The following is a 26,898-nucleotide window of genomic DNA, read 5'->3' on the forward strand; positions in this document are numbered from 1 at the left end:
TACCAAAAAGAAATTTATTTAAAGCCAGAAGTGGACGTGTGCCTTAAGTGGTAGGAACGCCACCCTTGAGCAAAAGAAAAAGCCAATCCACAGCACAAGGTCCCTCGTTCAAGCCCCAGTACCAGCAAAAATAAATAAATAAATAAATAATTCAAGGTATAGAACCCCTGTGTATAATCCCCAGAATTCCCAGGGGAAAAAGCAAATTTTATTTTTTTTCTCCTTGCATGTCTATACAATTTTAAATTCCAAACAGCTGTTTGTTTCCTTTTTCTTTTCCTGGCTTAGGCTGTCCTCTTAATTTGACCCTACTGCTTCAGGCCCCCAAATTCAGGGATTACAGGCTTGGGCCACCAGCTATTTATTTCTAACCAGAAAAAAAATGTAAGGAGAGGTAAATAAGAATTTAGTTGTCTGAGTGCAGATAAATGAATACCTAAGTAGATTTAAAATAAGCATATGTTTTATATTACAAATGTCAAGGCTCCAGTGGCTCCTGCCTTATAATTCTAGCCTCTAAAGAGGCTGAGATCTGAGGATTGAGGTTCAAAGCCAGCCTAAGCTGGAAAGTCCACTGAGACTCTTATCTCCATTTAACCGCCAAAAAGCTGGAAGACACACAGGCACAAAAACATACACACAGTGATAGCAATTTACCTAAAATAAGTTACATTTCAGTAAGTATATTCATTGGTTAAGTAATGATAAAACTACTGCATAATGGTCTTGGGTGGAGATGTTTATTTGGCGGCTTTATCTTCTGAACAGACAATTAAAACCCATGGTCCCAGGCTTGGTGCACAGGCTTGTAATTCCAACAATTTGAGAGACAGAGGAAGGAGCATCAGGAGTTCAAGACTAGTCTGGGCTACCTAAGAAGACCCTGTTTCCAAAAAAGAAATGAAAAAAACCCATCGAGCCTGGTGGGCTGATGCATGCCTATAATCTTAGTACTCAGGAGACTGAGGCAGGAGAATCACTTATTCTAGGATTTCATTGCCCGGCCGAAGTGGGAAACCTAGTGAGAACCTGTTTCAAATAAATGTGTATATATTGCCCCCAACTAAAGATATTTTAGGTTTATTTGATCCTCACAACAATCCAAAGGCAAATCTTTCAAGTGAGGAAATTGAGTCCTAGAAAGATCTAAATAACAAAGATCCTACAATTAGTAAGTAGCAGAGTTAAGATTCAGAACCAAATATGAATATACTATTATGTTTTGGTGTGCCAATACTGGGGACTTGAACTCAGGACCCTGCATGGTTACTTGGTGTTTTCCTTCAAGGATGGCACTCTACCACTTGAACCATATCTCCACTTCCAGCTTTTTGCTGGTTACTTCAAGATAAAAATCTTACAGACTTTTCTGCGTGAGCTGGCTTTGATGATTGAAAGATCTCAGCCTCCTGAGTACTAGGCATGAGCCACTAGTGTTCATTTTTGGTACTAAGAATTGAACTCAGGAACTTGTACTTGCTCAGCTGACACTCTACCACTTGAGCCAAGCCTCCAGCCCGCCCTTTTGTTGATTATCTTTGAGATAAGAGTCTTCAGGACTTTCTTCAATGGCTGGCCTCAAACCAAAATCCTCTAGACCTCAGTTTTCTCAGTAGTTAGGATTACAGGCTTGAGCTACTGGCATTTGACTGTCTTATTATAGCCATGTTAGTAGGTGTGTTTTTAAGGCATTTTCCTAATGATCAATGGTGTTGATCATCTTTTTTTTTTTTAATGGTTCTAGGTATGAGCCCAGAGCTTTGTGTATATTAAGCAAACACTACTTAACCCTTCAGCCCTAGAATATTTTCATGGACTAACTAATTACCATTTATATCTTTCCTTTGGTAAGTATCTATTCAGACCTTTTAGGAAGTGGAGGTATGTCTCAAGTGGTAGAGCTCCAGCACTGAAAAAAAAAAAACCCAAGGGCTATAGAGCCTGAGTTCAAGCCCCAACACCAGTACACACACACACACACACACACACACACACATACACACACACAATCAAACTTTTATTTATTTATTTAGTCTGTCATGAGGCTTGAACTCTGGGCCTGAGCGCTGTCCCTCAGCTCTTCAGCTCAAGGCTAGCACCCTGTCACCTGAGCTACAGGGCCACTTCCAGTTTTCTGGTGGTTTATTGGAGATAAGAGTTTCATGGACTTTCCTGCCTGGGCTGGCTTTGAACTGTGATCCTCAGATCTCAGCCTCCTGAGTAGCTAGGATTACAGGCATGAGCCACCAGTGCCCAGCAACAAAATCAAACTTTTAAAACCATTTAATATTTATTTTTTTTTCTGGTGCTAGGAGTTGAAAGCAGAATCTCTCCTATGGTGAGCACAGTCAACCACTGAGCTATACCCTTAGCTCTTGTTTACTTTTTATGGACTTACAAGAGTTCTCATGTATTTTGGGTACAAGAACTAACTACTCTGTACATCACCTTTATAATAACAAAAAATTTGAAAGGTACTTTATCAGATACTATTTGCAAATAATTTCTTTTTTTGGTCCTGGGGCTTGAACCCAGGGCCTGGGTGCTGTCCCTGAGCCTCTTTGTGCTCAAGGTTAGTGCTCTATCACTTGAGCCACAGAACCACTTTTGGCTTTTTCTGAGTAGTTTATTGGGGATGAGTCGCACAGACTTTCCTGTCCGAGCTGGCTTCAAACCATGATCCTCAGATCTCAGCCTCCTGAGTAGTAAGGATCACAGGAGTGGGCCACTGGCACCTGACATCATTTGCAGATCTTCTCTGACAGCCCATAGTTCATCTTTTCATTTTATCATGGGTCTGTTTGAACATCAAAAGTTTTTAATTTTGATAAATTCATTTTATGAATTCTCTGCTTTATGAATCATGCTTTACTGTCTTATGTCAGAACACTTTGCCTACTCCAAGAATGCAAAGATTTACCACTGATTTCTTCTCAAAGGTTTTTATTTCTAGCTCTTCCATTTAGTCCACGAGACTCCAATTAACCACCAGAAAGCTGGAAGTAGAGCTGTAGCTCAAGTGGTAGAGCACTATCCTTAAGCAAAAAAGGTAAGTGACTAACCTGCAGTAGCAGTACAATAAAAAAAAAAGCTGGACTGGGGGGCCTGGTTCCAGTAGCAGAGCAAACATGATGCGCAGGAAAAACAGCTAGAGACCTGGAGAGCCCCTGAGTTCAAGTCCTGGTACTTGTAATAAAAAATAGAATTTATAAGCCCAGCACTAGTGCAATTCTGGCTACTCAGGAGACTGATTTTTTTATATTTTTTTGCACCAGGCCTAGGGCTTGAATTCAGGGCCTGGGCACTGACTCTCAGTTCTTCAGGTCAAAGTTAGCACTCTATCACTTGAGCCACAGCGCCACTTCCGGTTTTCTGGTGGGTAATTGGAGATAAGAGTCTCATGGATTTTCCTGCCCGGGCTGGCTTTGAACCTCGATCCTCAGATCTCAGCCTCCTGAGTAGCTAGGATTACAGGTGTGAGCCACCAGTGCCTGGCTCAATCTCTATTTTTGAGAACTTAGGCATGATGGTTCAATCTAATTCCAGTACTTGGAGGTAGAGGCATTAGGATTATGAATTCCAAGCCAATAAATGTACATAGACTCTTTCTCAAGATTAAAGTACATTGTACACATCTGTGGAAATATCACAATGAAACTACTTTGTACAATTAATGTATGCTAATAAAAGGGGAGACTCTTTAGTTTTAGAGCAAATAAATAACCCCAGAGCCCACATTAAGACAATTCTCCATTCTTAACCAGTCTCCAAACTCTAAAGTGCTGAGGGCACCAGCAATGCCTGCAGGCCTTTGCACCTCTTTCTTCATACAACGTCTTCTGCTTATGACTCACTTCAGCTCCAACACTCAGACTTAAGATATATGTGGGGGAAGTGTGGCTCAAATGGCAAAGAATTAGCCTTAAGCAAAAGAAACTCACCCCAAGCCCTGAGTTCAAACCTCAGGTTTCACACACTTGAAAAAGATGTGTGTGTGTGTGTGTGTGTGTGTGTGTTTGCTTCCACATCTGAGATGAGTGCTCATGAACAGATGACTTGTGTCTGCTTCTGAAGTATAGCCTTGCACCAGATGCTGGTGGCTTATGCCTGTAATCCTAGCTATTTAGGAGGCTTAGTTCTGAGGACAGTGGTTTGAAGCCAGACTGGACAGGAAAGTCCATGAGACTCTGATCTCCAATTAATCACCCAAAAGCCAGAAACAGGGCTGTGATTCAAGTGTTAGAGTGATTAGAGCACCAGCCTTGAGCACAAGAAACTCAGTGACAGACTCCAGACCCTGAATTCAAGCCCCAGGGGACTGGCCCCAAAATAAACAAAAATAAAGCTTTACTTTGCATTACTTCTTTAAGAGTTTGAAGATGATTAACTTTTTTGTTGGTCCTGGGTCTTAAACTCTGAGCCTGGGTGCTGTCCCTAAGCTTCAGCTACCTCTTGAGCCACAACACGACTTCCAGATTTCTGGTGGTTAATTGGAGATAAAAGTGTCACGGGTGTTCCTGCCCAGGCTGGTTTTGAACTGTGATCTTCAGATTTCGGCCTCCTGAGTAGCTAGAATTACAGTTATAAGCTACCCATGCCAGCAATCATTAGCTTTTGAAGGGCCATTCTTTTCTTTAAACATTTTATTGCAATTCATTTATTTGTGCACAAAAGTGTAAACCTAACATCAGCTTTTCTCCTTTTTTACTTAAAAAGCTTCACTAAAACTCACCAGATGAAACCTACCTTTAAGAAAACCTTGCCTTTAAGAAAATATTTGTAAGATGCTTTTCATGTATTTTTTAAGGAGCTGTTTTTTCTCACATTTTTGCTTACAAGTGAGCATTGTCTAGAGTGTTTTTCAAAGTAAATACATTCGGCTAAAATGATCACATTCATTCCATTTTTCCCTGATAGTGGATGCTGCATAGCAACTACTGTTGTTCACAGCACACTCTTTGTCTGCTTCTTATCTCACTGGCTACTTCTCAGCCTCCTTGAAATTCCCAAAGGAATCCCTACCTTGGTGGGCCCTGGGGCCTAGTCCTTGCTCCATTTATACTCAGCCCCTTGAAATCTTGCAAATATATGACTCAAATTTTGAGGTATTTGAAGCATAGTGTTATTTTATATTGGTTCATAAGGAGCACAAAATGCTTATTTTTTAAAAAAAAATTATTTCCTGAAAATATTTCATTTACTAATCCTAGCTACTCAGGAGGCTAAGGTCTGAGGGTCATGGTTCAAAGCCAACCTGGGGAAGAAAATTTTGTGAGACTTGTCTCCAATTAACCAGCAAAAAAGCTAGAAGGAGGCTGTGGCCCAAGTGGTTGAGCACTAGCCTTGCCTGAAAAGGCTAAAGAGCGTGAGAACCTGAGTTGAAGCCCCAGCACCAGCACAAAAAATGGGAAAGAAAATAAAATACATCATTTTCAAAGGCACATCATATGCGTTTTCAAGCAACATTATTGTTAAAATGGTTATGTTTGTTGTATCTCTTGCTGATAAATGGATGGCTAATGGCTTACAGTATCTTTCTTGGTGGCTTGTAGCATACCATGTTCCCTCTGACCTTCTAGACCAGTTCTTGTGTCCTGTACAAGGCTTCCCATCCTCAGCATGCCCCTGAACCCAGTCGTGGCACATCCTCCTTCAATCCCATCCAGCCTTGTCTTGAAGTCTTCCAAACCTTAGGCTCTATCCCCAGAACTCATTCCCTCCCACTTCTATATTTGACCATGTAAATTATATTTTTTACACAGTGATGTCATCTTCCAGTCGTTTCCACTATCTCAAAGGCTAAGGATTTTACAACAGCCTTCAAATCAGAAGGTTCAAATGACACCTTTAATCCTGATCATCCCAATTGAAATGGAATGCCTAGCCTGTTCCATTATTTCATTCTGACAGATTAAAGAGTTTGCTTTTTTTATGTTATTACTAACTGGATTATAAGAGGATAAGGACTTTCTTGTTTTAGATAGATAGATAGATAGATAATCCCCAGCTCACAGGACTTTATACACAGTAGGTACTCAGTATTTCTGGAAAAAGTAAGTTAATATATTACAAGCTTAAATATATAGAATTAGGAATAAAAATGAAAAAAAATATGGCCAGGCTCCATAGCTTACTGCTGTAATCCTAGCTATTTGGGAGAGGGAAGATTGGGAGGATTTTGCCTGGCTAGCCAGACAAAAAGTTAGGAAAACTTGCTGGGCACCCGTAGCTCACATCTACAACCCTAGCCAGGTTGAGATCTGAGGATCAAGGTTTGAAGCCAGTCCAGGCAGGAAACTGCGAAACTCTTATCTCCAACAAACTACTCAGAAAAAGCAGGAAGTGGTGTTGTGACTCAAGTGGTAGAGGACTAGCCTTGAGCAAAAGGAGTTTGGGGACAGCGCCCAGGCCCAGATTTCAAGCCCCAGGACTGGCACACACACAAAAAGAAAACTCTGGTCTCTATTAAATAGCGGGGTATGGTGGCAGTCGCCTGTCATTCCAGCTATGCAGAAGGTGTGGGTAGGAGAACTGCTGTCTAGGACAGCCCAGGAAAAAAAAATATAAGACCTTACCTGAAAAACAAGTGATAGAATGCCTGACCAGCAAGTAAGAGGTTCTGAATTCAAACCCTAGTACCATCACCTGAAAAAGAGCAACTGATTAATGTGGTCATCAGTATAATCACACAGTACAATGGAAAAGGCCTAGGTCAAGAGGCAGTGCCGGTGGTGGGAGGCCCTGCTGCTGTCAGAGGCCTGTCTGTCCTTTTGCTTCTTTCCCCTCTCCTGGATGAAATCAATTGATCAATTAATTATTTTTGTGATGTTGGGGGGAGGTTGTAGAACTGAACCCATGACCTCAAGTCAGGGCAGCTCTCTAACACTAAGCTACAGTCCCAGTCTTTTGGCCTATACTGGAATCCTGCTAAGTTATCAGCACTTCTCCAAGGCCTAGGAGACACTGCTCTGTTGATGTTTTCTTACTCGATTTTTTTGGAGTAATTTACAAGTTCCCAAGTCTTAGAAGCCTTTCTTGACTCTTCCATACGTGTCTTAAGTCATAATACCACATGTTGCCTAAATCTATCATAATGTATGTGGGGAGCTTTAAGGGAAAAAGGGAACAATTAGTGTTTGGTTGATTAAAACCTTGCATTTTCCTGGCTATGTAGATACAAATCAAGTTGTTAACTTGTTTTCCTTGGGTGGCTCACAGCTCTGTTGAAATGATACAAATGTACCTACTCCAGGCACCTTGTGTTCCAAAAACAATATGCAAAAGTTTTTTTTTTTAAAGCAATCTGGAAAGTTCTTGTTTGTTTCATCTTTGCGTTCATGCCCTTTTGGATGTTGAAGGACTTTGTGTTCTCCCAGCAGGTCAAAGGAATGGATTTGGGCCTCATGAGACAGGAGAAAAGAGATGGGAGAAATGATTAATATGTTAGAGTTCTTCCCAAATGACTAAATCCAGATTTTCTCACTGGAGAATATCCCTGTGTAGGGATTTCTAAAGCTATAACTGTTAAAAGAGATTGAAGTTGGGTGTGATTCCTTTAGGTTTTCTCTCTGCCTAGAGAAGTGGAAGGCGCTCATGAATTAAGAAGTAGATGGAGAAAGTAGAAATGTGGGTCAGGAAGCACAGCACCATCCTTAAGTGAAAAAGCTAAGGAACAGCCCCTTCCCGAGTTTACCCCCCAGTACTGGCCAAAAAGTAGTTGTGCACCTACAGATGTTTGTAGCAGAATAGCTAGCAGAGCAGCTAGCTCAGTGCACAGGCCTGCACCGGTCCTTCAGGAGTGAAATGATACAAATGTATATACTTCAGGTATTTTTCTTGTTCCAAAAGCCACCTGCAAGGTTATTTTTGGAACAAACATTGAAAGTTATTTTTCTTTTATTTTTTTGTGCCAGTCCTGGGGCTTGCACTTAAGGTCTGGACATTGTTCCTGAGCTCTGTTGCTCAAGGCTAGCCACTTGAGGGCTAGCATTCGAGCCACAGCTCCACTTTCAGCTTTTTTGGTGCTTAATTGGAGATAAGAGTCTCAAGGACTTTCTTGCCTTCGATGGCCTCAAACCACAAGCCTCAGATCTTAGCCTCCTGAGTAGTTACCATGAGCCACTGACACCCAGCACGTTGTTTTTCCTTTGAGATAAAATGCTTAGGAATTTGGAATTCCCCTAGCTGGCTCTGCATGATTGACAGGGATCTCAAAAGACTGAAGGAAGCTGAAAAAAATTCCTCTGGCCTAGTGACATGGCAGTCATCCTAATGTCGTAATGCAACACATTCCTCATGTTTGTGATGATTCTGGTGCAAATAAACTTCCTGTGTTGCCAGTCAGATAAAAGTACAGGCCTTTTACATTGATGTACATACAGTACATAGTTGATAACGGTAGTAAAGTTCTATAATGCTGGTTTATGTACTTATAAGCTTTATCATTATTTGAAAGTGGACTCCCATTAAAAGAAGTTTATTCTGCCATAGTCCCCAGTAGCTAGATGCCTTGTACAACCATTTCTCTCATCTCTTGATTGTATCAAGAGCCCAAGTCCAGTGATGGCCCAAACCATCTAGGTTTCTGTAAGGACCCTCTAGGATGTTTGTATAACAATGGAATTGCCTGTCAGTGCATTTCTTTTTACAGGCTTGAGCTACTTGCCCAGGTCATCTTTTTTTTTTTTTTTTGTGGTTGTTTAGTGGAGATAAGAGTCTTACAGACTTTCCTGCACCAGCTGGCTTCGAACTGCAATCCTCAGATGTAAGCCCCTAGGATTATAGGCTTGGCTATTAAAGATAATTTTGAGGGAGTGTTCTACATATTAAGCATCTAGATCACTGGAAGCATATTGTCCAATTTCAGAAACAAGATTTTTTTTGGGGGGGGGAGGTGCGGGTCATAGGGCTTGAACTCTGGGCTGTCCCTGAGCTGTTCAGCTCAAAGCTAGTGCTCTACTACTTGAGTCACAGCACCACTTGCGGTTTTCTGGTGGTTAATTGGGGATAAGAGTCTCACAGACTTTCCTGCCTGAGCTGGCTTTGAACCGTGATCTTTAGATCTCAGCCTCCTGATTAACTAGGATTACAGGCATGAGCCACCAGCACCTGGCAACATTTTATCAGCAAATTTTGAACACAAAATTCCATACAATCTCATGTAAGGCCATAAAAAGGTGTGGGTGCACTGAGCACAAGACCTCATGACATCACTCCTTGTACAAATTCATTTTACACAGGACACACAAACATTTAAGTTCCTGCTTCAGTCAATAATAAAAGCTTATAGCCAGGGCTGGGAAGGTGGCTCAGTTAGAGCGCTTGCCTTGCATGCCTGAGGCCCTGGGTTCGATTCCTCAGCACCACATAAGCAAAAAGAAAAAAGCCGGAAGTGGCGCTGTGGCTCAAGTGATAGAGCGCTAGCCTTGAGCTGAAGAGCTGAGGGAAAGCGCCCAGGCCCAGAGTTCAGGCCCCATTACCGGACCCAAAAAAAAAAGCTTATAGCCAGGTCAATGCTACATAGTAATGGATAGCACAAAATGTGGCTATGGAAAATTAAAATTCAAAGCTTATAAATGATGCCCAGGAATAATGTATTAACATTATTCAAAGGTTGAATATGTCCATAATTTTATGGTTTATCTCTTAAAATTGGTTGTTGGAATGTGACACATTTTGGAGAAGTTTGGAGGAGTAATTTGCCATGTAGTAATGATGGCAAATACAGTAAGCAAACATTCTGAAGTAATGAACATTGAATATATTAAAGGAGCTACTGGGAGAGATTCAAAGAATGTGTTTATAATTTGGAAATTTCAGTATAGTTTTTTAAAAAGCTTGTTTCATAGTTTAAGTCAGAAAAGGGAAGCTTATTTCCCTACATCCAAAACATTAAGGTGCGTATTTTTCTCACAAAGTAGTATACTTCACCAGAACAGTACACTGTGTGCCATTTTGGCCCCTTGAGAAACATGACATGTCCAAGTTTGCTAGAAAGAGATAATGATCGCTTTTAGTCACATCTCACAGAAAGATCATCTGGATATTAGTCTAGAGAGAAAATGGCAGTTGGGGTTAGGAGAAGAAATGCTTCAGTTTAAGATCAGAAATGCGCAATGGATGAGTTATGGAACTGGTGGACTCCAAGAGTATTTCCTCTACATTTCCCACACTGTTTACAACACAGCCCTACAGTGTGGTTTTATATTCTTAAATCAATTAAAGGTGTTACTTAGAGAGCACTAGATAGAAGTGCATAGCTAGTTGTTAAAAAATAAATCACTGCCCTCTTAATGTTAGTTCTTGCTTACTTTGATGCAATAAGCAACTGGACTGCTTTTTGAGAACCTGGCATTTTTCCAGGTGGGGAAAACATTCCATTTTCTATGATTTTTTTCCCCCATCTCTGGGCAATTTTATTTCTGATAACGTGAAATTGTTTTGCAATAAGCCAGGTGAAACTGTGACGCAATGATCTACTGCAAATTGCTTTACCAAAAAGTAATGTCATTTGGTATACATCGAATCGCTTTTATAACAGGTAAAGCTCGCTCTGAGTTTTCTTCCAGCTCCCTCCATTCCCGCCCCCCATCGTATGCACTATGTAAAAAGATTTTTCCCCCCCGGGCCTTTCAACCCTCAACTTGTGAATGGTAGGTGAATCGCAGTGGCTCGGGGCCCACGCACTCGCAGAAGGCGAGATTGAAGTGAGGGACGTGCACTGTCAAGCGTCCCTAGCCCCGACGGCGGCTTGACGACAGAAGCCCCATGACAGAAGCCCCATCTGGCCTGGGCTGTGACCGCAAAGCCTGCCTATCGCTTTTCCTTGGTGTGGCTGGTCTGTGGGGGCGGACCAGCGGCAGGGACGCGACGTGCCGGGGGCGCCGGACACTTTCCCCCCACCCCCTGGTTCCCACACCCGCTCCCGCTCCCGTGGCGCCGGAAGTGACGCGCGCTGGGCTGAAATATGGCGGCGTTGGCGCTCGACCAGGGGGAAGGTAAACACCCGCCAGGCCCCGTGTTAGCCCCCCACAGGGCGCTTGCGAGGGCCGAGGGGGCCTCCAGAGCCTGCTCTCCAAACCCGGGGCTCCGTCCCCTCTCCCGCAAGCCAAGCCAACTAGAGAGACCAGCCTCTGCGTTCCAAAGTCTGCGCACTGGGCCCCCTGCTGGCCTGCCCCGCCTCTCTGGGCGGGCCCCGGGCGGCTCCCGCGGTCCGCAGGGGGCGCGAGGCCTGGAGCGGCCCCTGGCTCCTGGCCCCGTAAGCTCCGCCCCTTTCCACGCCCCTTTCCCGCCTTCCTCCACCCCCGGCGTGGGTGATCCTGAGGCTCCGCGCGCTTCAGGGCAGAAGCCCGGAGACGCCGTCGTTGACGTCGCCTCTGCCGGTGCTTCTCACTGCTGCCTCGCGGCTCTTCGGCTCCTCAGCTCTTCCCTTCCCTGCTCAGTGGCCCCTAGTCGGCTCTCCAGCCGAGCCCCGTCGGCGCTGCAAAGCACTCCCCCCACCCTTTAACCGTTGGTAAGGCCGGCTCGGGCCCCGACGCCGCGTCGCCTCCCGCCTAGCGCGACTATCGGGACTCCCCGACTCAGTGCTGTCTTCTTTCCCAGGGCTGGTTGTGAGGGGGCCGCCGGAGCGCAGACTCGCCCCGCGCCGGAGCGATCCGGCCTGGCCGGAGAGCGGCATCTTGTAGACTATCTTCCTGCCGAGGTCCGTCTCGGAGACCGTTAGCCCACCGTTCGGCCCATTGGCCCGCTTCTTCCTGATGCAGACTGCCGTCCACTAGAGGCTGGACCGGACCCCCGAGGTGAGTAGCCGCCCCTGCCCACCGGCCTGCAGAGCCCGGGCCGCTTCCGCGGCCCCGTGCAAGGCACGAATTCCGTGGCCCTCTGCAACGATCCGGGTCTTAACATTTGGTAGACGCCGGGACCTAATTTGTCTCTGAGTTTACTTAAATTGTTTGAAATCTTAATTTTTTTTCCCCCCTTAGGAGGAAGAGAGAGAGGGAGCAGGGGGGGAAAAAGGGAAGAAGCATAATTCAGCCATTTTTTGCAGCACAGAGCTGCAGGTACCATGATTATTTTCCCCCTAACCCGTACCTTCCCTTTAAAAATGCTATTTGTGACGAAATAGAACTATGCAAAATTCGAGGCATTTAACATGGAATCCGAAGGTGTGTGTGGGATCCGCTGATGATTCGAGAGATTTGCGGACAAGAACCTCAGTGTCTTGTCTATGAAATTCAGTAATACCCACATCATAAGGTGCTGAGGACTATATGAGGTCATATATGTGAAAATAATCTATAGCTATAAAGTACTGTAAGAAAAAAAAAACGGAAAGACGATTTGTAAGTAACCATTGCCAGAGTGCTTAACGTTGGAGTGGCTAACTGTTGCTGCTGCTTTATTTCTATATTATAAGTAAATAAGTACAGAATAGTAAAGCAGTGCTGTGAATCGATAGATAGAGAATAGTCACGTTTCTTGGCCTTCCTGTTACAAAATGTTAACTGCTTGTTTAAATAACGGTGTTCTTTAATTTAAATTTTAATGTCACTGAGGGTTTTGCTTTACATCTTTCTAGATTGCTTAGGCCCCCTTTCTTACTTAGACTGTTTGTGTAGCCCCTTATATTTGGTTAGTCTTAGATATTTTCGCAGTTCCTCTTCCTTTGTTAATCTGATTAAATTGTAATCTAGAAAATGCTTTTCAGCTCTGTATATGCTCTAATTTCAATGTGTTTTTTCCTATCTAGGGAGCAGGATGCCTGAGTATCTCTACTCATTTGAAAATTGTTTTTGAAGAGTTTATAAAATGTATTAATGTTTCTGTAATTCTTAATAGAATGAGCAATATATAGAAAAATGTCAACTCTTTGGGGACTTGCTGTAATATTTATATAATTTTCATACCTTAAACAGCACAGTCCTTGGCACTTGGAGTCATACTTGATCTGTGATAAAGGATGTTAATTTGCAGTCTTCTGAAAAATTTTGAAGGGAACATAGGATAGTAAATATTTCTGATTTGAACATTGAATTTATTTGCTAGAATTTGTGGGTGTAACATCAGTATAGAATTATACCTGGCATATCAAAATTATATATTGTGGTTTAAAAATTGTCCACAAAAATGAAAGATATTTTTGAGAATATTTTTAGTTTACAAAGGGTTATTTGTGATGCTTTTTAATGAATTTATAATTCTCTAGTCCAATACTACTTGTCTTTCAAAAATATGCTTTTGTGTTTTGTAAAAAGAATAATGCAGGGGAGGCAGGATTAAAATTGCAAAATGAAGAGCCTAAAGTGGTAGGTTCTATACAACATATATTTTGTTCTGAAGATGAAATATTGTAAGATACTGCTTTCTTGGAAGTTTCAAGGGTTGACCTTTCCATCTTTATTTGGGTTGTCTGGGACTAGATTCTTGGAACCAGTGTTGGCTTGGCTTCATGGATGTTCTGAAGGGCTCCACATTTAGTTTAAGTATGTGCATGAAAAACTGGTGTTAAATGACAACAAGTGAGTGTAAAATGAATGCTAATAATTTATATTTTAATTTTTCTTCACTTAGAGCAACATTTATCAGCAAATATGGTAAAAACACACCCTGACAAGTCAAGAGACATGGAAGAAGGAAAATAAAAGCTTTGTATTTTAGTACCTTTAACATTTTTTTCTAGAGTTTTGAACAAGACCCTTCCCCCCATGATGTTGCTGACCCTTGACAAGTACGGATTTTGCCATTGCAAATTTTTGGAGTGAATAATGTTAACTGTGAGGAGTATGATTCTTTTGCTTGCAGAGGAGTTGTAGATTAATTTGTCAGCATATATTTCCTCTGATTGGGAATGAGTCATTGTATAATGTATAATTGTAAAATATAATATAATTGGGAAGGCCCTGAAATCAGACATACCCCAGTTCCACGACTTATTCATAATCATAGGCTTAGAAAAGTTACTTAAAGTCTGAAGTTTTATTTTTTTGTGCCAGTCTTGGAGCTTGAACTCAGGGCTTATGGGCCCACCCTGAGCTTTTGTGCTGAAGGCTAGTGTTCTAACACTTGAGCCACAGCTTCACTTTGATTTTGTAGTAGTTAATTGGAGATAAGAGTCTAGGGGACTTTCTTGCCTGGGTTGGCTTTGAACTGTGATCCTCAGATCTTAGCTTCCTGAGTAGCTAGGATTACAAGTATGAACCATCGGTGCCTGCCTTTTTTAAATTATATTTTTAATGAAGAATGGCTGCAGGACACAAAGAATTGTGAGGTTTAAATTTGTACTTCTAGGCACTTATTTATTGTGTGCCAAGCACTGTTGTAGGCGTTGCCAAGATTCAACAGTCAGTGGAGCCGGGCGCTGGTGGCTCACGCCTGTCATCCTAGCTACTATGGAGATTGACATCTGAGGATCAAGGCTCAAAGCCAGCCCGGGCAGAAAAGTCTGTGCAACTCTTATCTTCAATAAACCACCAGAAAATCAGAAGTGGCGCTGTGGCTCAAGTGGTAGAGCACTAGCCTTAAGCTGAAGAGCTGAGGGACAGCGCCCAGGCCGAGTCCAAGCTCCACAACTGACAAAAAACAGTCAATGAACAAAAAATATTTTGAAGCAAAATGTTAGTAAATAACACAGATAAACTACTTCCTTAATATACAGAGAAAAGGAAAAAAAAACATGGCCAATTTTCTGTTGAATGGAGCAAAAGGTTTTTTTTTTTTTTGGGTCCGGTCGTGGGGCCTGAACTCTGGGCCTGGGTGCTGTCCCTCAGCTCTTCAGCTCAAGGCTAGCACTCTACCACTTGAGCCACAGCGCCACTTCCGGCTTTTTTCTTATGTGGTGCTGAGGAATCGAACCCAGAGCCTCGAGCATGCAAGGCAAGTGCTCTACCACCGAGCCACCTTCCCAGCCCGAGCAAAAGGTTTTTTTAAAAACAATTTTAAGAATGTTTGGGGAAGGGTTCAGTTGAAGCCATGAGGTTGGAAATAGTTAGGGAGTCATAGCTAACTGGATAGATTAATGTAGTTGGAGAGACAGCAAGTAGAGAGGCCTTAAGTTGGAGTGAGGCTGGCTTTCAAGGAATGGCAGTAATAAAGGGGAGAGTAAAATAGAGCTTATTGTTATTATTATTGCCATTTTATAAATCATTGGAAAGGCTTTCAGGTCACTCCCACTGTAGGTGTTTTTTGAATTGCTGTTGGTACTGAAGTGGAGAATCTTTTAAGAATTAGAAGTTTTTGTTTTTTTTTTTCTGGGCCTTGGGCTTGCACTCAGGTCCTGGGCACTGTCCCTGAGCTTTTGTGTCCAAGGCTAGTGGTTTTTTAATTTGGGTGCTTGATTGGAGAAGAGTCCCAAGGACTTTCCTGCCTGGGCTGGCTTCAAGCTATGATCTTGAGATCTCAGCTTTCTGAGTAGCTAGGATTACAGGTGTGAGCCACATGTACATAGCGAAGTTTTGTTTTTAAAAAAATTATTAAAACTTATTAAGTTATCACTCAAAAGTCATATATCAAAACATAGCCGGGCGCTGGTGGCTCACGCCTGTAATCCTAGCTACTCAGGAGGCTGAGATCTGAGGATCGCGGTTCAAAGCCAGCCCGGGCAGGAGAGACCGTGAGACACCTATCTCCAATAAACCACCAGAAAACCGGAAGTGGCGCTATAGCTCAAGTGGTAGAGCGCTCGCCTTGAGCTGAAGAGCTGAGGGACAGCGCCCAGGCCCAGAGTTCAAGCCCCACAACTGACAAAAAAAAAAAAAAAACAAAACAAATTAAGAGATTGTATTACTTTTAGCATTTAATGTTACCATCACATAAAGTAGCTTAAATACATAGCTATTTTTTTATGCCCATACTGTGATTTGAACTCACGGTCTGAATTTTGTCCCTTCACGTTTTCACTGAAGGGTCGTGCTCTTTTACTTGAGCCACAGTTCCACTTCTGGTTTTTGCTGGTTAATTGGAGATGAAAATCTCACTCAAACATGGTCAGAATTAGAAGTTGTTTTTTTTTTTAATCCCTGCTCTTCTCCCCTACCCCTGTTTTTTGTGGCATTGGAGCAAAAGGGTTGGGTGAGGTAGGGAAAACCAAGGGTCTTAGCACATGCTAGGCAAGTAAGCTACATTTGTGAGCCCAGAAATTTTTGCTGGAGAAACTAGGAAAGGTGCAAAACATTCTCAGTTTTCTTGTTTTTAATGTAAAATCTTTAGAGCTCATCTGGCTGGAGCTGGGAGTGTATTTCATTGGTACGCAGCTCTTGCCTATCATGTATGAGGCCCCGGCTTCATTCCCAGAATTGCAAAAGAAAATCTAACTGGATCACTGAAGCAGATAAGAACAGATAGAAAAATTAGCCAGTGTCCTAGTTAATATCTTTGAGTTTACTTAATGATTCTGCATCATGTATTTTCAAAGATTTGCAAGAAATAAATATCTTCTAAGAGATCTAGTTTAGTTGTGTAATTCTTAGGGAGAACTAAGAACTAACAGTACAGGATTTGTGATTTCATGTTAAAATGTAACTTAGAAGATTATTCCACAGGCTGGGAATGTGGCTTAGTGGTAGAGTGCTTGCATGCATGAAGCCCTGTGTTCTATTCCTCAGTACCACACAAATAAGAAAAGCTGGAAGTGGCGCTGTGGCTCAAGTGGTAGAGTGCTAACTTGGAGCAAAAGAAGCTCAGGGACAGTGCCCAGGCCCTGAGTTCAAGCCTCAGGACTGGCAAAAAAAAATATTATTCCATGGTAGAGGCTTTCTCTAGAATTCTCACTGGATCCAATCTCTAAAGAAAGACTAAGGACGGTATTTTCTATGACATCACTCTTGGACTACTACTTGTGAGGAATAAGCAGAGGAGCATTAAATTGAAATAGGTTTTTTCCCTCCCTCCCTCCCTCCCTCCCTCCACCTCCCCCCTCTTTTTCTTTCTTTTCCTTCCTTCCTTCCTTCCTTCCTTCCTTCCTTCCTTCCTTCCTTCCTTCCTTCCTTCCTTCCTTCCTTCCTTCCTTTCTTTCTTTCTTTTTCTTTCTTTCTTTCTTTCTTTCTTTCTTTCCTTCTTTCTTTTCCATTGTGGGGCTTGAACTCTGGGCCTGGACACTGTCCCTAAGCACTCTACCACTTGAGCCATAGCACCACTTCCAGTTTTCTGGTGGTTAATTGTACTAAGAGTCTCATAGACTTTCCTGCCTAGGCTTGCTTTGAACCCTGGTCCTTAGGTCTGAGTCTCCTGAGTAGCTAGGATTACAGGCATGAGCCACCAGTGCCGGCTCAGGTTTTTTTCTTTTAAAAATTTTATTGTGTGGGGGAGGGAAAGGATAGTGGGAGAACAACAAAGGAGGGGGTAACAATGCTTGACAAGAAATGTACTCATGACCTTACTCATGTAACTGTAACCCCTTTGTACAGCATCTTTTCAATAAAAGAAAATAAAAAATTTGTTATAAAGGTGATCTACAGAGGGATTACAGTTTCGTAAGTCAGGTAAAGAGTACATTTCTTTCTGGACAGTGTCACCTCTTCCCTCACTCTCTCCGTTTTTCTCTCCCATCCCACCATGAGCTGTATAGTTCATTTACAACATAGTATATAGTTAGTACTACTACTACATTTGTTTACCCTTAGTCCCTCCCAGGTTTTATTTTTTCACATTATTGTTTGCCAGTCCTGGGGCTTGAATGGAGAGCCTGGGCACTGTCCCTGAGCTTTTGCTCAAGGCTAGCATTCTACCACTTGAGTCACAGTGCCACTTCTGGCTTTTTCTGTTTATGTGGAACTGAGGACTCAAACCCAGAACTTCATGCATGCTGGTTGAACACTCTACCACTAAGCCACATTCCCAGCCTACGTTATTTTCAAGTAGTTGTACAAAGGAATTTCAATTCAGCATGTAAGTTTTCTTCTATTATGGGATGACCAAATGCTAAACATACCTGCACACTAAAGTAAATTGCATAATAGGTGCCAAAGGAGATTGGAGGACCCAGAGCCTTACTAATAGTTAAGTTAAATTGTCATTTGCAGTTTTGTACTGAATTATGAAAATATTTTGATGACAAGAGTTTCCAGTATTAAATTTATCTTAAGACATCTGTCTCATATTAACCTGAGTTATTTCTCAATTTGAGTAGTGTAGCTGGGGATAAAATGACTGCTAACAGCTTTATAGAAAAAAAGATTGTTTAAAAAACTTGTTTTTTTTTTTTTTTGTCAGTTGTAGGGCTTGAACTCAGGGCCTGGGCACTATCCTTGAGAGTTTTTGCTCAAGGCTAGCACCCTACCACTTGAGCTACAATCCACTTTCACCCTTTTGGTGGTTATTGGAGATAAAAGTTTGATGGATTTTCCTGCCTGGGCTGACTTAACTGAGATCCTCAGATCTCAGCCTCCTGAGTAGAATTACAGACATAAGCTCCTGTCACCCAGCTAGAAATTTTATTTTTATATAGCCTTGCATTTTCTCTTTAATATGCAAGAATGGCATTTTCTACATTGGCATGATTTTTTTTGGTAGAACAATTTGAAGGCAATAAGTACATTAACCTCTGAGAATCTAGCTATTGTACAGCATAACTTGAGGAGTTTTATATGAATTTTCAGGCAGCTGTAGGAAGAATGTGAAAGCAATAAATGATTGCTTATGGCATAAACACGGAGGTTAGTTAATTTTGGCACATCTTCTGTTTAGTTGTCTAGAATTTTGCCTTCAAATCAGGCTGTTAGCCTACTAGCTTAAAGGAAGCATTTAATTTCTTTGCCTTTAATTTCCTGTTCAGTCTTAGCCCCACCAGCCTTCTTTCTTTACTGGTCATTAGAGAATTTGAACTGTTATAAATTTCTGTGATATAAATAGCAGTAATGATCTTCCAGGGCAGAAGTAGGAATTGTATGTGTGTGTGTGTGTTTGTGTGATGTTGTCATGTTATTCAGCCTTCAGTCGTATTTGGGGGTCCTAGGACTTCTTTACAATCTTAAAAATTGAAATAGTAAAGAATTTTGGTTTATGTGGATTGTACAGATTTATATAGAGATTGAAACTAGCAAATTTAAAAATACTTATTTCTAATTCATTTTGATATAATCCTACCAAATGGTTATTTAAATCATTTTTTAAATGAAAAATTACTTCCCAAGACAATTAGGAACTTCAGGAAAGGAGTGTGGCACTGCCACAGGCTTGTAAATCTTCATGTGTAGCTTAATAAAAGACAATGGAGCCAGGTGCTGTTGGCTCATGCCTGTGATCGTAGCTACTCAAAAGGCTGGGATCTGGGGATCAAGGTTCAAAATCAGCCTGGCCAGGACAGTCTACGAGACACTTAACTCCAGTAAACTACTCAGGGAAGTCGGAAGTGGCCCTGGCTCAAGTGGTAGAGTACTTGCCTTGAGCAAAAGAAGCTCAGGGATAGTGCCAGGCCCATAGTTCAAATCCCAGCACCAGCAAAAAAAAAAAAAAAAAAAGCAATGGAGCTGGTGTGGTCCGCTCATGCCTGTAATCCTACTTACTGAGGAGGTTGAGATCTGAGGATCACAGTTCAAAGCCAGCTCCAGCAGGGAAGCCTGTGAGACAATTTTTGTGCCAGTTCAGAGGCTTGAACTCAGGCCCTAGGTGCTGTTCCTTAACTCTTTTTGCTCAAGACTAGCACTCTACCACTTGAGCCACCAATCCACTTTGGTTTTTTTTTTTTTTTTTTTTGGTCCGGTTGTGGGACCTGAACTCTGGGCCTGGGCGCTGTCCCTCAGCTCTTCAGCTCAAGGCTAGCGCTCTACCACTTGAGCCACAGCGCCACTTCCGGCTTTTTTCTTTCTGCTTATGTGGTGCTGAGGAATCGAACCCAGGGCCTTGAGCATGCAAGGCAAGCGCTCTACCACTGAGCCACCTTCCCAGCCCCCTCCACTTTGGTTTTGTGTGTGTGTGTGGGGGGGGATGCTTAATTGGAGATGAGTCTCCTTCCTGTTTTCAGTCCTTCCTTCCTTCCTTGTGCTGGTCCTGGGGCTTGACCTCTGGGCCTGGGTGCTACCCATGAGCTTTTGTTTGTCTTTTTTTTTTTTTTTTTGCCAGTTCTGGGGCTTGAACTCAGGGCTTGGGCACTGTCCCTGAGCTTCTTTTGCTCAAGGCTAGCACTCTACCACTTGAGCCACAGCACCACTTCTAGCCTTTTCTGTTTATCTGAGGAGTTGAACCCAGGGCTTCATGCATGCTAGGCAAACATTCTACCACTAAGCCACATTCCAAGCCCTGAGCTTTTGTTTTTTGTTTTGTTTTGGTCGATTGTGGGGGCTGAACTCTGGGCCTGGGCGCTGTCCCTCAGCTCTTCAGCTCAAGGCTAGTGCTCTACCACTTGAGCCACAGTGCCACTTCTGTTTTTTTCTGCTTATGTGGTGCTGAGGAATGGAAGCCAGCCCCTCATGTATGCGAGGCAAGCATTCTATCACTGAGCCACCTTCCCAGTACCTGAGCTTTTGTTTTCAAGGCTAGTATTTTACCACTTGAGTCATAGCTCTACTTCTAGCTTTTTGATAGCTAATTGGAGATAAAGAGTCTCACAGATTTTCTTGTCCCTACTGGCTTTGGTCTGTGATGCTCAGATCTCAGTCTCTTAACTAGGATTACAGACGTGAACCACTGAGGTCTGAATTTTTTAAAATTTTCCTTTTTGGCGCAATTTTGGAAGCCCAGACTTGGGGTCTTGATTGCTCACATTTAGTTTTTCAAAGAATTTCAAATTGTTACTATAAAGGTGATGTACATAGAGGGGTTACAGTTACATAAGTCAGGTAAAGAGTACATTTTCTTACTTTTTTCTCCTCAAGGCTGATAATGTACCACTTCAGCCATGCTGTCACTTCCAGCTTTTTTGTTTTCATTTATTATTCTTCTTCATTTAGCAAGTAAAATCACAGGCATGTGTGCTGATGGCTCACACCTCTAATTCTAGCTAATCAGGAGGCTGCGATCTGAGGATCAGGGTTCAAAGCCAGCCCAGGCAAACAAATATGAGAGACCCTAATCTCCAATTAACCAGCAAAAAGCTACTTCCAGATTTTTCTGGTTAATTGGAGATGAGTCATTGATTTGTTGGCCTGGGGTTGGCTTCAAATGGAGATACTCAGATATCAGTCCCGTCCCTCCCCAGAGTACCTAGCATAGCAGGCACGAACTACTGATGTCCAGCTATACTAATGATTATGTTTCTGTGCTTGCGCTGGAACTCAGGTCCTGCGTGTGGTTCCTGAGCTTTTGTGCTCAGGGTCCTCAAATTTCAGCCGTGAGTAGATGGGATTATAGGCATGGGCACTGATGCCTTGTGATTTAGTCCAGTTTAGGTACATTCCTTTTTTGAATACTAAAAGCTAAGTATAGAATCTGTACATATTTGGGATTATAAACAATTTTTCTTAATCTGATAACCCATTTTGAGAAGGCACAAAATTTTAAAAAATATTGTTGTTATTAAGGTATTGTGCAGGATGCAGAATTTTTGAGTTTTAAGCATTTGGTATGTCAAAGCCTTTGAATGGATTTTTTCCATTCATAATTGACTTACAGTTGTTTGAATTTCATATTGGTTTTATGATTATTCTTTAATAGTTTATTAAAGTTGGTATAATTCTGTATTTAGAGAATCTTTATTAATAACCTTAAAAGAGTTTATATAATTTTTATGTTTTTACGCTTTCTAGTTATTTTTTAAATTTATATTTGTTTTTATGTTATAGTTGCTTTTGGTCTGTTTGAATTTATACCTCTCTCCTTCTAAGTCTTCCTTTTCCTCATAGTGTCTAAGGTATGGATTGTGAACAAGTTGGTTTTAGTTTAGTGTTATTTTAAATTTGGTTGTTACATATCTTTTGTGTCCAATAGAATATAATGCTAGCTACAGAAGAGATATTGATTTTTTTTTTCAGTCACAGCATTTTTGTTAAATAGGTAAGATATTAATGTTTTTTTAACCTAGTATATCCAAATTATTATCTCAGCATATAATTGATATAAAATTCATATGAGATAGTTTTCCATTCTTCTGTGCCATGTCTTCAAATCTTTTCATCATTTTTATATTTGAAGCACATTGTAATTTGTACTACATTATCTCAAGTGATCCATAGTCCTATGGCTTCTTAAATAGCATAGATAAGAATGTATATTAACTGGTTAGGGCAGAACAGCCTAAGCATCCTCTTAGTAAAGCTGAAAAATTACACTTGCATAATGAGAAATAATGGAGAACAATGCTGTTGCAAAATGAGATCCAAGTGTTTTTGATTACCAGTACATTGTGTGATTGCTTACAGGTCTGCATTATGGTAAGCCCTGGGGAGATAGAACATATTTTCAGAAGAGATTGAAGGGTCCTGATTCCCACCATTCTTGTGGGTGATGATGAGCCTTAAAGGAGGTATGGCTCAGATGGTAGAGTACAAGACAATGAGCTCAAACATCAGATACTGAGTTTGAGTCCTGGTCGAGGACAAAAAAGAGCCTTAGGCATGAGTTAGGGGAAAGCCAGCATTAGCTCAAGGCTAGATATTAAATTTACTTATTCTTTTATTTTAAGGGGGACAGTCCTGGGCTTGAACTCAGGGCCTGGGTGCTGTTCCTGAGCTTTTTTACTCATGGCTAGTACTTTACCACTTAGGCTACAGCTCAATTTCTGGCTTTTTGGTGGTTAAATGGAGATAGTCTCAGGGCTGGCTTTGAACCATGATCCTTATATCTCAGCTTTTTGAGTAGCTAGGCTATTACAAGTACCTGGCTTGTTTTTTATTTTTTAATTATCTTTATTATAGATTAAATACTGTATAAAATATGAATTGTAGATCATTTGTAATTCAAATACATCATTTGGCTTTGAAACTTTTTATTTTTTATTATTATTATAAAGGTTATGTACACAGGGGTTACAGTTACCTAAACTAGATAATGAGTACATTTCTTCTTCTTTTTTTTTTTGTCAGTCGTGGGGCTTGACCTCTGGGCCTGGGAGCTCTTCAGCTCAAGGGAAGCTCTCTACCACTTGAGCCACAGTGCTACTACTGGTTTTCCAGTGGTTACTTGGAGATGAGTCCCATGGAGTTTCCTGTCTGGGCTGGCTTTGAACCTCAATCCTCAGATCTCAGCCTCCTGAGCAGCTAGGATTACAGTCGTGAGCCACTGGCACCTGGCATGAGTACATTTCTTTTTGAACAGTGTCACATTTTTCTTCACAGTTATCTTATTCTTGATGGTACTAGGTACTAGGGATTGAACTCAGGGTCTTTTGCTTTCTACCACTTTAGGCATGCCTCCAGCCCTTAAACTTAGGTTTTTAATGTATTTAATTACCACCCCAACTCAAAAAGATTGATTCTAGTATTCCTAACATATAGACAGGAAAACAAAATCAGGAAGTTAGCAATTTCTCTGGTCATATAAGTGGTATTAGTGGATATTATCTTAATGTCAAAGCTTTTGCTCTTTCCATCCACATGCAATTTTATTTTGTACAAAATTAAAATAAGTAAAATTACAATGTGTCTGCCTTTAGATTATCTCCTTCCCTTTCCCTTCCCTCTACTGCTTTCCTCCCCCTTCCCATCCTTTCCCAGCTCATTCTCTCTCACTGGGAATTAAGTCCAGGGTCTTGAACATACCAGGATGTTAGCCTTTTACCTCTAAATATTTGTATGACCTTGAATTAAGTAAGTTAGCCTTTTACCTCTAAATATTTGTATGACCTTGAATTAAGTAAGTTCACCTTTTAACCTTAATAACTACCTGACTAGCATGATATTAGTAGTGAGTTAGAGTACAGGTCTAGAGTCTCATATCCAAGGGAGTAAATCCTGTTTTCTCCTATTAGTGATAAGACTTTAGTGCAAAATACTTAGCCTCTCTGTGCTCTATAATGTTCTTGTCTGTAAAATGAGGGTACTAATAGTGATAGTATCTACCTCTTAGGCTGGATCATAATTAAATGAGTTAATGTATATAAAAGCATTTAGCATGGGGCATAGCCCCTACAAGTACTCTGTGTTTTTTTTTTGGGGGGGGGTCCAGTCGTGGGGCCTGAACTCTGGGCCTGGGCGCTGTCCCTCAGCTCTTCAGCTTAGGGCAAGCGCTCTACCATTTGAGCCATAGCACCACTTCCTGCTTTTTTCTTTTTGCTTATGTGGTGCTGGGGAATGGAACCCAGGGCCTCAGGCATGCAAGGCAAGCGCTCTACCACTGAGCCACCTTCCCAGCCCCCAAGTACTCTGTTAGTGCTTACTATTAAGCCCTTTCACATACTTTTGTAGTAAACCTTACCCTTTAACTTGGGAGATAGCTTGCTTTCCTCCCTAGAAAAGGCACTTTTCACCACAACCCTCTTTAAGACCAAAATCACTTTTAACTAGCTATCACAAGGTAGTTTCAGAAGTTGCTGTAGATCAAATAAGCTTTGCATTGGTGAAACTTTAAAAGTAGTTAGAGTTTATTTGCTTTGCATATCTATAAGGCATATTGTATATCGTCTGCAAGATACAAAGTGGAAGGGAATAAATGAGAATTTTATGACTCAACATAATGTATAGTACTCTTTTACAGATGCAGAGAGAAGGCCAAAAAGGTTTACAGAATTGTAAGGTACTTCTCTTCTAAAACTATCAGGTAGGATTCTTGGTTATAACACATGGATTTCTCTCGCAGCCCAAGAGCATCCATAGGGCTGTGTCTGGTGACCAGGAAAGAAAGTCCAAAGGATCATTCCTTGTCCTCTTTGTCTTGGGTTTCTGTCTCAGTTCTCTTTCTTTTATCCTTAGCCCACATGCAGACACATGCAGTTGATGTCCACATCTGCATCTTTACCTGTCCATTCAGTGTACACCTCCTTTTCTTTCCCTTTCTTTTCTCCCCTTTTCTAAATTCCTCACAAAAAGATGTTCATCTTGATTTATATTTCCCACTTGAGTTTGAACTCAGGGCCTTGTTTTCTCTCTTGGATTTCTTTCTCATGGCTGGCACTCTTGGCACTTGAGCCATGACTCTAGTAGGGCATTTTTTTTGCTAATTAATTGGAAAGAAGTCAACTTTGCTGCCTGGGCTGGCTTTGAACTCTGATCCTCTAGGTCTTAGCATCCTAAGTAGCTAGAATTACAGATATGAGCCACTGGTGCTCAGCTATTTTGGGGGTTGTTTTGACTCAAAATTTACTCACCCCGATGTTGCACTTCATTGCCTTGTTATATTTCTACCACAGTAAGTATCTGGAACCTGGTTTTGGGTTTTTGAGTAAATACACCTTCTCATGCAGAAGGATCTCGAGTTCTATGTGAGTTTGTCAGAAAAGTATAGTATCTCCTTTTTGTTTATTTTTTTTTGTATTCAGGATTGAACCCTGTACCTTGTACATGCTAACCATACATTCTACCACTGAACCACACTTCCAGCGCTTGTGTCCTTTTTAAATTTTCTTTGAGGTATAGTATTTTTCAGAAAGATGAATATTAGCTGTTGGAGACTTTACCCAGATAGTGGTAACTGTTGAATAGCGATCACTTTGATATGAAGTAAAAGATAAGGAATTTTAAGCCAGGCACTGGTGTCTCATGCCTGTCATCCTAGCTACTCAGGAGGCTGAGATCTGAGGATCATGGTTCAAAGCTAGTCCAGGCAGGAAACTCCATGAGACACATCCCCAATAACATACTCAAAGTGGTGCTGTGGCTCAAGTGGTAGAGCACTCACCATAAGCGAAAGAAACTCAGGGACAGTGCCCAGGCCTAGCGTTCAAGTCCCAGGACTGGAAAAGCACAAACTCAGAAGTGGAGCTGTGGCCCAAATGGTAGAGTGCTGATCTTGAGCACAAAAGCTCAGGGACAGTGCCCAGGCCCTGAGTTCAAGCCCCAGTAATGGCACCAAAAGAAAAAAAAAGATATGTTAGGCATTGTGAAACTAATATCAAAGCCAAAGCAGTCTATCTCAAGTATATAAATGCTATGTCCAGCCTTCTGTATTAATTCTTCATTAGATGAGACATATATTTGCAAGCCAGGGTGATAATTGGTAACTACGACTCTTAAGAAAATAGTGGAATAAAATTTTCATCCAGTTTGTTTTCTTTAACATATAGTTTTATTATTATTATTAAGGTTGTTGTATAGAAGGGTTACCATTTCATAAGTTGGGTAATGAGTACATTTTTTTTTGACAGTGTCCAATCATGCCCCCAAATTACATGGGCATTTTCCAGTTTTTCATTTTATTCTAAATTATTTTGAAGCAGGGTACCCATGACTCATGCCTGTAATCCTAGCTTCTCAGGGGAAGATCTGAGGATCATGGTTCAAGGCCAGCCTCACTCTTTTTTTTGTTGATTATGGGGCTTGAACTCTGGGCCTGGGGGCTGTCCCTGAGCTCTTTAGCTCAAGGCAAGCACTCTACCACTTGAGCAACAGCGCCACTACCGGTTTTCTGGTGGTTAATTGGACATAAGTGTCTCACAGACTTTCTTACCTGGGTTGGCTTTGAACTACAGTCCTCAGATCTCAGTCTCCTGAGCAGCTAGGATTACAGGCATGAGCCACCAGTGTCCAGTCAACCTCACTTTTTTTGTTGTTTGTTTGGTTGTGGGGCCTGAACTCTGGGCCTGGGCACTGTCCCTCAGCTCTTCAGCTCAAGGCTAGCATTCTGCTACTTGAGCCACAGTGCCTCTTCTGGCATTTTCTGCTTATGTGGTGTTAAGGAATCGAACCCAGGGCCTCATGCATGCAAGGCAAGCACTCTACCACTGAGCCACCTTCCCAGCCCCAGCCTCACTCTTAATCTTCAATTGATCACCAAAAAAGCCAGAGGTAGAGCTGTGTCCCAAGTGGTAGAGTGCTAGCCTTGAGCACAAAAGCTCAGGGACAGCACCCATGCCCCAAGTTCAAGCCATAGAACTGGCAC

The 26,898-nt window shown here is 41.8% G+C and overlaps 1 protein-coding gene across 4 annotated transcripts in view; it reads left to right on the forward strand.

Annotated features, from left to right (window-relative positions):
* The first annotated feature begins 10,979 nt into the window (after positions 1–10,979).
* Positions 10,980–26,898, forward strand: part of Klhl15 (kelch like family member 15) — a 55,339-nt gene continuing 39,420 nt past the window's right edge. Inside the window, exons 1-2 of one of the 4 annotated variants that reach the window (XM_042670174.1) lie at positions 10,980–10,997; positions 11,602–11,798. The gene's annotated coding sequence lies outside the window, so the exon portion shown is untranslated. Of the gene's footprint in view, positions 10,998–11,377; positions 11,799–24,549; positions 24,622–26,898 lie in introns of those variants that run through there. The other 3 variants (XM_042670173.1, XM_042670172.1, XM_042670175.1) reach the window with 3 other exon arrangements.

This window comes from Dipodomys spectabilis, unplaced genomic scaffold (genome assembly GCF_019054845.1).
Source record: "Dipodomys spectabilis isolate Male_0828 unplaced genomic scaffold, ASM1905484v1 ptg000526l, whole genome shotgun sequence".
Taxonomy (NCBI): Eukaryota; Metazoa; Chordata; class Mammalia; order Rodentia; family Heteromyidae; genus Dipodomys; species Dipodomys spectabilis.